The sequence below is a fragment of the Ascaphus truei genome, chromosome 1 (assembly GCF_040206685.1).
Source record: "Ascaphus truei isolate aAscTru1 chromosome 1, aAscTru1.hap1, whole genome shotgun sequence".
Taxonomy (NCBI): Eukaryota; Metazoa; Chordata; class Amphibia; order Anura; family Ascaphidae; genus Ascaphus; species Ascaphus truei.
This window is the reverse complement of record NC_134483.1, coordinates 53,288,837-53,297,415: the sequence shown is the minus strand read 5'-3', so window position 1 is coordinate 53,297,415 and position 8,579 is coordinate 53,288,837.

The following is an 8,579-nucleotide window of genomic DNA, read 5'->3' as shown; positions in this document are numbered from 1 at the left end:
AAATCTCGGAGCGCAGATATCTTTAGGTGCATATACAAATGGGGGGGGAAAAAAGGAGAAAAAATTGTGCAACACTGTTTGGCAATAAGGATAATTTAAAAATGGACTCAAGTTATTCCCACTCATGTGGTGTCCAGTTCAAACGAGCATGTCAGAGGAAAGACGTCTGCTTACCAACAGCAAACAGCAGAACTCTTGAGAAGTCCATATTATAACTTCAAAGCGCAAGCCTCTCCATGGTCATAAAAAATAATATAAATAGCCAAGCGGCTATTTACCCTGTAGGGAATTCAACCCTTTATTCACTAAACAGCAGCAGGTACTATAGCCGAGTGGTGTCGCTGCTGCCCATGAACTGAGCGATCCAGGTTCAACTCCCGGCTCGGATGATTTTTTTTTTTCATTTCGTTATTTTATTTTCACTCCAGTGTGAATAGCCAAATGAGTTAATATTTTCCTATATATATATATATATATATATATATATATATATATATATATATATATATATATATATATATATATATATATATATATATATATATATAGATATAGATATATATAAATAATCAAAAAATAAATAGATGATACCGTTCTGTGGCTAACGAAATGCTTTTATTTGTGCGAGCTTTCGAGATACACTGATCTCTTCTTCCGGCGATGTTACCTCTAAAGCTCGGCTAACACGGTACTGATACCTCCATTTCTCCGCAATCCAATCTATTTTTTTTCTTTCCATATTTTTAACACTGGATTGATGCAAGGGGCCTCCAGAGACGAACCCCGTTAATTTCAGCTTCGGGGACTTCCTGCTTCCGGAGATACTTCTGGGTATGCACCTTAACCCTGGCTGTGCTCAAAGCTGTGACCATGCAGCAAGCTTAAGCCTATAGGGAACCATGTTAAAAATGGTTATTGAGGCAAAAAGTGACACTGTGTGCTCATTTGCATGTCATTTCCCAGAATCCCTTGCTGCAGTGGAAGTGCTGTATGCTGGGTGATAATGGGGAAAGGCGGGGTTGCAGACCTGCCTAAGACATGCAGATGAGCATACAGTTATATTTGCATATTTGCTTTCCTGTGGAGGGTTTTTGTCACTTTTTTTTACTCACCATAACTTAACTCAGTATTATGGTTTAGCCTATCCCATAGCCTCTCTTGCATTCCCAGTAAAATCAACCCCACACTGATGAGATCCATCAAGGTCGAAACAGCTGTCTGTGGGTGGTTTTCTGGGTATGCACCTTAACCCTGGCTGTGCTCAAAGCTGTGACCATGCAGCAAGCTTAAGCCTATAGGGAACCATGTTAAAAATGGTTATTGAGGCAAAAAGTGTCACTGTGTGCTCATTTGCATGTCATTTCCCAGAATCCCTTGCTGCAGTGGAAGTGCTGTATGCTGGGTGATAATGGGGAAAGGCGGGGTTGCAGACCTGCCTAAGACATGCAGATGAGCATACAGTTATATTTGCATATTTGCTTTCCTGCGGAGGGTTTTTGTCACTTTTTTTTACTCACCATAACTTAACTCAGTATTATATATATATATATATATATATATATATATATATATATATATATATATATATATATATATATATATGTAAATATTAACTCATTTGAAGTACCTTGCAAAGGAGAAAGGTGGGGAAGCGAGTTAGCCGTGTATATTAAGCTTGGTTGCATATATAAGTCACGTGCTCACAAGTGTGATGTCTGTGACAGATGGTTTATGGGGACGGATTAAGGGGGATATGATTAATTTGAGGGAGCTTGCAGAGTGAAGATTAGATTGAATAATCTAGATAGCTGTGTGTATGAACCCTTGTCCCATATACAGATCACGTGCTCACAGGTATGCCGTGGTGCGTGACAAAAGGAATAAAAGTAAGAACATGTTAGAAAAGTACAGTATAACTTATTCCCAGTAGACACACAGTTCAGTGTATTTGTCCTGCTCTACATTTCACCACCAGATGGCAGTATAGTCCAAAGAAAATAGAAAAGCTTCAAAAACCATCTTTTCATAAGAGGGAATATGTATCATAGCAAAGTGGTGCAATTCTGGGGCAAAACATGCACGCCATTTTTTTGGGGCACCACTTTTGCCTTGATACATAGACCAGAAGGAGTTTTATTCCAGCATCTTAAATGATTGCGCTCTTGTGTAACACAGTGCTTTACTACTACCTTTCTATAGCACTTCAGCAACTGACCTTCATATAGTGTGGGTTCACTGTAGTTTTTTTTTTAAAAGGAGCAATCCAATCTATTTTTTTTCTTTCCATATTTTTAACACTGGATTGATGCAAGGGGTCTCCAGAGACGAACCCCGTTAATTTCAGCTTCGGGGACTTCCTGCTTCCGGAGATACTTACCTCCTTAGGGGGTGCCGGTATCTGCAGTTTAAAGTCACTGGTCCAACAGGAAGCCAGCCCGGGTGATGTCACGGCTTCCTATTGGCCGCAACGCCGGGGATTTTTGAAAAACAGCCATAATGTGAACCCTGGGGTGTCTACCAACAGAAGAAGGAGGCCCCCGGAGCTGAAATGAATGGAGTTCTGCTCCGGAGACCCTCTGCCTCTTTAACCTCTCCAAACCCAAAAAGAGAGAAATCAAGGACTCTGCTATTTCCTTTCTGGAGGCTGGTAGAGGTTGTCAATATACAAAAACCACGATATTGTGATGCTTTTTTAAGTGCTGTATACTTTAAGTTTGTATTCTGGAGGCCAGGGTTATATGTAAGGTGATTTAGCCCAGATAGCTTCAACTCGGCCCTCTTTTCAAAGCACAACAAGTTCTGTTTCTTGTCTTTACTTTATTTGGGGAAAGTAGCATAAAAGACAGGCACTTGTGAAGAGATGTTGGTGTTTAAATGGTGTCTCTCTGTGGATGCCTTGTAGTTAAGGGCAGGTGAAAAGGGTAATCCTACCACTACAGCAGTTACAGCAGGGTACTCACTCATCCAGAGGTGATGGTGGAAAGGAAGTCCCAATGTATGCTGGGTAGCAAGATAGCCTGGGGACAGACCATCTGTGGGCAGAGCAGAGGGGGAGAAAGCAGACTAGCCTATTCTGGTGAGGATCTCAGAGGCTGCAGTAGCAGCTCACTGATTACATGCCCAGAGGCAAGAAATGCAACATTGTTACATATCACACAGGCACAGTATGTGTGTGCAAACTCCATGCAGCTGAAAATAAGAACTGACAGGCAGAAGCTGCAAAGGAAAGAGGGGGGTGAATCAGAAATGCAGTTCTTGTTCCATGACAGTTCTAGAACCCCTATACAGGCATACCCCGCATTAACGTACGCAATGGGACCGGAGCATGTATGTAAAGCGAAAATGTACTTAAAGTGAAACACTACCTTTTCCCACTTATCGATGCATGTACTGTACTGCAATCGTAATATACGTGTATAACTGATGTAAATAACGCATTTGTAACAGGCTCTATAGTCTCTCTGCTTGCGCACAGCTTTGGTACAGGTAGGGAGCCGGTATTGCTGTTCAGGATGTGATGACAGGCGCATGCGTGAGCTGCCGTTTGCCTATTGGGCGATATGTACTTACTCGCGAGTGTACTTAAAGTGAGTGTACTTAAAGCGGGGTATGCCTGTATAGTGCTCCACTTGATTTAAAGTCTTTGCAACTTAACGCACAAATAAACATACCACTTGTGAGCATATTCACATGTCTTAGACAACACATACAGCATATTCACGTCATGCTACCCTGCCTTTCCCCATTATCTCATAGCGTACAATGCTTCCACTGCAGCCAGGGATTCTGGGTAATGACATGGAAACGAGCACACAGTGTTATCTTTTACGTCAGGTTTATTTTAACATTGATCCCTATGAGCATATGCCGGCCGTATTACACAGCTGTTCCAGCACAGCCTGGGTTACAGAATGACATGGCCAGTAAACCTACTCACAGACAGCTGTTTCAATCTTTTAATGTTCCTTAGTATCAGGAGGGTTTATTGGCCTTCCTATGTGAAGCTGGTAGTGGCTACATACAGACACAAAGTAAGTAAAAAAAAGTGACAATAACCCTCTACTATACAGTGTACCGTACATATAAGTACCACTGGTGGTGAATTTCCCTTTCTCAGACAGGTCCACAAACCTGCTTTCCCTCATTATCTTCCACTGCAGCAGATGAGGGATTAAGGGGCGGTCTGGCCGGGCGCTTGCCTGGGTCGCCAACCGAAAAAGGGCACCAAAAAAACTCCACCGGGCACATCGCAACTTCACTTTTCACAACGCGCGCTCCGACCATTGCGCCATCTTCAAATGTCTGAGTTCTGCACGTCCTGTCCCGCGCCGCCGCTCCGTCAGTGTCCTGCGTGTCCAACCGCCCTCGTCAATGTCTCTTGCTGCTGCCACTGCTCCGAGTCCTGCATGTCCCTCAACATTGACGAGGGTGTGCAGGACTCGAACATTTAAAGATGGCACCGGGGTCGAAGCGGCAGAGTGCCGGTGGCGGTTTAGTCGCGACCGAATGTCCAAGAGTTCAGGGCCGGTTTACAATGTTGCTGCCCATAGGCACCTACACTTGCTTCCCTGGCCGCCTCCTCATGTAGCGCCCCGATGTCACGTGGTGATGTGTTTCCATGACAACTAGACATCATGTGCGTTCACATGATGCTGCAGGAGGAGGGCGTCATATTTTTAGTCTGCCCCGAGTGCAATAATGTCTCAGTCTGGCCCTGCACTGCAGGCAGGGATTCTGGGTAATGACATGCAAATGAGCACTCACCTTTTGCTTCTTATCCATTTTAACATTAATCCCTATAAGCTTCTGCCTGCCGAATTACACAGCTTTTTCAGCACAGCCTGGGTTAAAGAAGTGCATAGCAAGTAATCCTACTCACAGACAGCTGTTTTTTTATTTTTGTTAGAGCTTCAGTGTGCCCTGTGCTTAAATCACCATAGTGATTTTGGTGCCGCTACTTGTGACCGTCGTCCTTTTACTATCCCCAAATCTCTACAGCTGGTGGGCCAAAAAGGTCTTCGGGGTCTTTGATGCGATTTTCCAGTCAGGGATCCGGATGTCCTTTTCTCAGCTCTCTTCGGCCAGAAGGCCAGCAAGAAAGTCCAATACTTTAGTTCCCAGCCAAAGCCTACTAACCCTAACGTTTTTTCTTGGGGAGAGACAGTGACTAACCACATACAAAAACGTGCAACAGATCTGAAGTATCAACACAAAAAGTGCTGTGCGCGGTGTGACAGTGCATAAGTACTCCAAGAGTGTGTATAAGCACCCTGGCCAAAATGGCTGGGTGGGTTAAAAATTCACGTGCACCCCTAGCCAAAAGGTCTGTGGTGCAACAATGAGTGGGAAATCATAGTCCGTGAATTAAAATGCGTCCAAGCACAGTTCCATGCGCTGGTCATGAAGGGGAGGACTGTCTCAATTTAGAGTTGCCTGTTTCTGTCAGTGCAAAAAAAGGGTTGTGAGGCGCTTCTAATAGAGGTGCAGTAAATATAAATAAACTTGTGAATAATAAACCTTTTATAAAAAAGTGCTCATTAAATATAAGTGAATAATCAAAAAATAGTGAACTTCGTAGCTCAACCCTCTAAGGAGAAGATCCAGTTCCTCCTGTCGTTGATTATAGGGAGAAGCTTGTGGGGAGCGCAGATGTCACCATATGTGGGGAAAGAAATATATATATAGTGTAGTATGTTCTACAAAATAAACAATTCAAAGAATCACGATTGGGAACTCACAATTTCCCAGTGAAAAATCAGCAGTGGGTATAGTATTGAAGACTCGGTCAGTGTGAAGTATCAGGATTCAGCAGAATAATCCCTCAATGAAAGAGATGACACACTTACTGCAACATTGCATGTTCCAATATAATATAATTATCCAAGGCAATAAGTATTGCACTTACATTTGGCACTTTGTGCATAGACACTTAACAATAATGATGCACAGCTTGTATATGTCACCAGCCCTGCTCCCGAGGTTGCGTCGCGTCACTTCCGGTTGGTTCGTTGCGTCACTTCCGGTTGCGATCAATCGCGAGAATGGAGTCACCGGGTTAGGGGGGGGTGCTGGATACACTTCTCAGACTGCTGTAGTTCAACTCTACGCGTTTTGCTGGCTTGTCAGCTTCGTCAGGAGTTCAAGTGGAAGGCATAGACACAGGGAGCGGTACCTGCTGATGTCATGAAGGGGAGGGCTGTCTCAATTTAGAGTTGCCTGTTCCTGTCAGTGATAGGAGTTGAGTCCTGGGGTCAGTCCTGAGCAGAGTGTGTGAGCTAGCTAGGTTCCTGAGGAGTAGGGCCTAGTGAACTATAGGTGAACCAGTGCCTCTCACCCTGCCTAAGGGGTGAGGGAAGAGCTAGCCCCACCCTGAGTGCCCGTGACTTGGGGTGGAGGCAGGGACACAGAGTACCCAGAGACCATCCTGAGGGTGTGCAGTGTGGTGGGAGAGAAGACCCTGTACCTGTAATACCTGATTGTTGCTGTTGCTGTTGCTGCTATTCTGCTGCTGTGTGCAATAAATAGCTGCTGCTGATTTACAAAGGCTGACTGAGACTGGAATCTCTCATCCCTGTGTGGGAAGTTCTCTGTAAGGGTTCCACCCCATATCCCTGGGGCTTCACAGAGATGGAGGCGTGGCACCACTGAGAAGAGATGAAGGCATTTACCCCAGAAACCTTGTCCTGTCATCCCCCACACCATCGCGGGAGACTCAAGCCCTCCTGTTGCCAGCAGGTATGCACCACACCAAGACACGTAGCCAGACCTTAGTACACATCAGGGGGTCCGATCTGCGATGGGGGGGGGGGGGCTGAGGGCTACAGTTGGAGGCGCTGCTGAGATAAACAGGACAGGTTTTCAGCAAAGCAGAGCTGGAAGCGCTAAGTGCACCTTCCATGCAAGTACTGCAGAAAGTAGGGTGCAATTGCACATCAGGGGTAGTCAGGGGAGCATGGACTCTCGCACAGTACGCCCTGGGTGCCCTAAGAGGGTGTTGTAAAATGGGTGCCTGGCTATTGCTGTTCTAGTCCCTTGAGGCAGGTAGTGTGAGGCAACTGGAGGGGTTAGCCTGTTAACTAGTCCAGGGACCATGGCCCAGGGCCCGCACTATGAGTGGCCAACAGTAGGAGACGCCCAGTACTGAGGAGATGCCCAGTACCCTAGCCAGCACCTAGATAACACACCACAGAGTACTTGTAGGAACCGTCAGCGAGTGCGGTGTACAAAGAAGGAGTTCTGCCTAGCCTGGGGTATGTCATACATCATATTCGTGGGGTAAAGCATGCAGAGAGCAGTCAGAGAGCATTCAGAGAACAGTCAGTATCTAGGAACGTGTTGCACAGTAGACACTGAGAGTAGCGCTATTGTGTGCTTAGAGGGCTCACTAAAGATGGCGGCCACGATACATGTGCTCTGCGGGGCATGGAGGAGTTAAAAATGGCGACAGCAGCGTTTTTCACGGCCAAGCAGATAGCAGACGATCCAAAATGACGACTCCCGCCAAGCCTAGATCACGCACGTGCCGCGTGCAAGCAGGCTGCAAGAGAAATGTGGCGAGAGATGTGCAGGGGTTTGGCGCCAAACCCAGATCCCCATCCAAAAGAGTGGAGCAGCCTGAAAGCCCACCCACCTGTGTAGTGACTGGCCGACAGAAGAAGCCACGTCACGCCGAGCGAGAGAGTGCCCCTCCTCTTGTTTCCACCAGAGGGAGGGGGCACGGCAAGAGCCAATCAGAATTGTCCTCTCCGGGGAAAGGAGGGACAGGAAGTGAGAGCGAGGAACTTAATTTCTGCCTGACTATTGAAGAGAAAGGAGCTGAAGAACTGAACTGTTCAACCCTCGTGCAAAAGATGGCTGAATTGAATGTTACCCCATTTCAGTTTCCAGGAGGCGTCCTGGTTGTGGAGGTTGATGGCCGAGAGTATCTCCGGTGCCTGTGCGTACACTGCAGGACACCCGGACCGGCCCCGAGCACGACAGCACGATGCCCTCAATGTGGCACGTTCTATCTATGGCCTGTCGAGCCCTGGCCTATGCTAAAGACACCGCGAAGTGCCTCCCCGGGAACCCTAACGGAGGTGGCGGAGACAGAGGAGAAGGCTGTCCTGGTTCCCTGTATCACCGCTGAGGTGGGAACCGAGGCCCAGCCAATCAGAGATGTACCCGAGAGGAGCGTGACCGCAGTGGAGGTACCGGAGCGGGCCCGTTTCGTACCACTACCCACTGGCGGTGCGGCAAGAGATCGAGATGACTCCCTAGCGGAGGAACCGTTACAGTCTTCGGAGGAATGAGATGGCCTATCATCGGTGGCAATGCGCCTACCGGCGAACCACCCCAGCTGTAACAAAGATGGCGGTCCACTTACCGGAGAGAGGGAGTAGACGAGTCTGGACACCCCCCGACGGCAAGAGCTGGTGCGGCCTGAGCCGCGTAGAAGTCCCCCGACGGTGGCGACTCCCAGTGCGGCGGAGATGGGATCCGAGATGGCTCCGGAGGAACCAACGATCACCAGCCGGCAGCGGAGCAGTAAGGAGACACCTCCACCCCCTTACTCCCGCCAGGTGAAGACGGCACCTGCA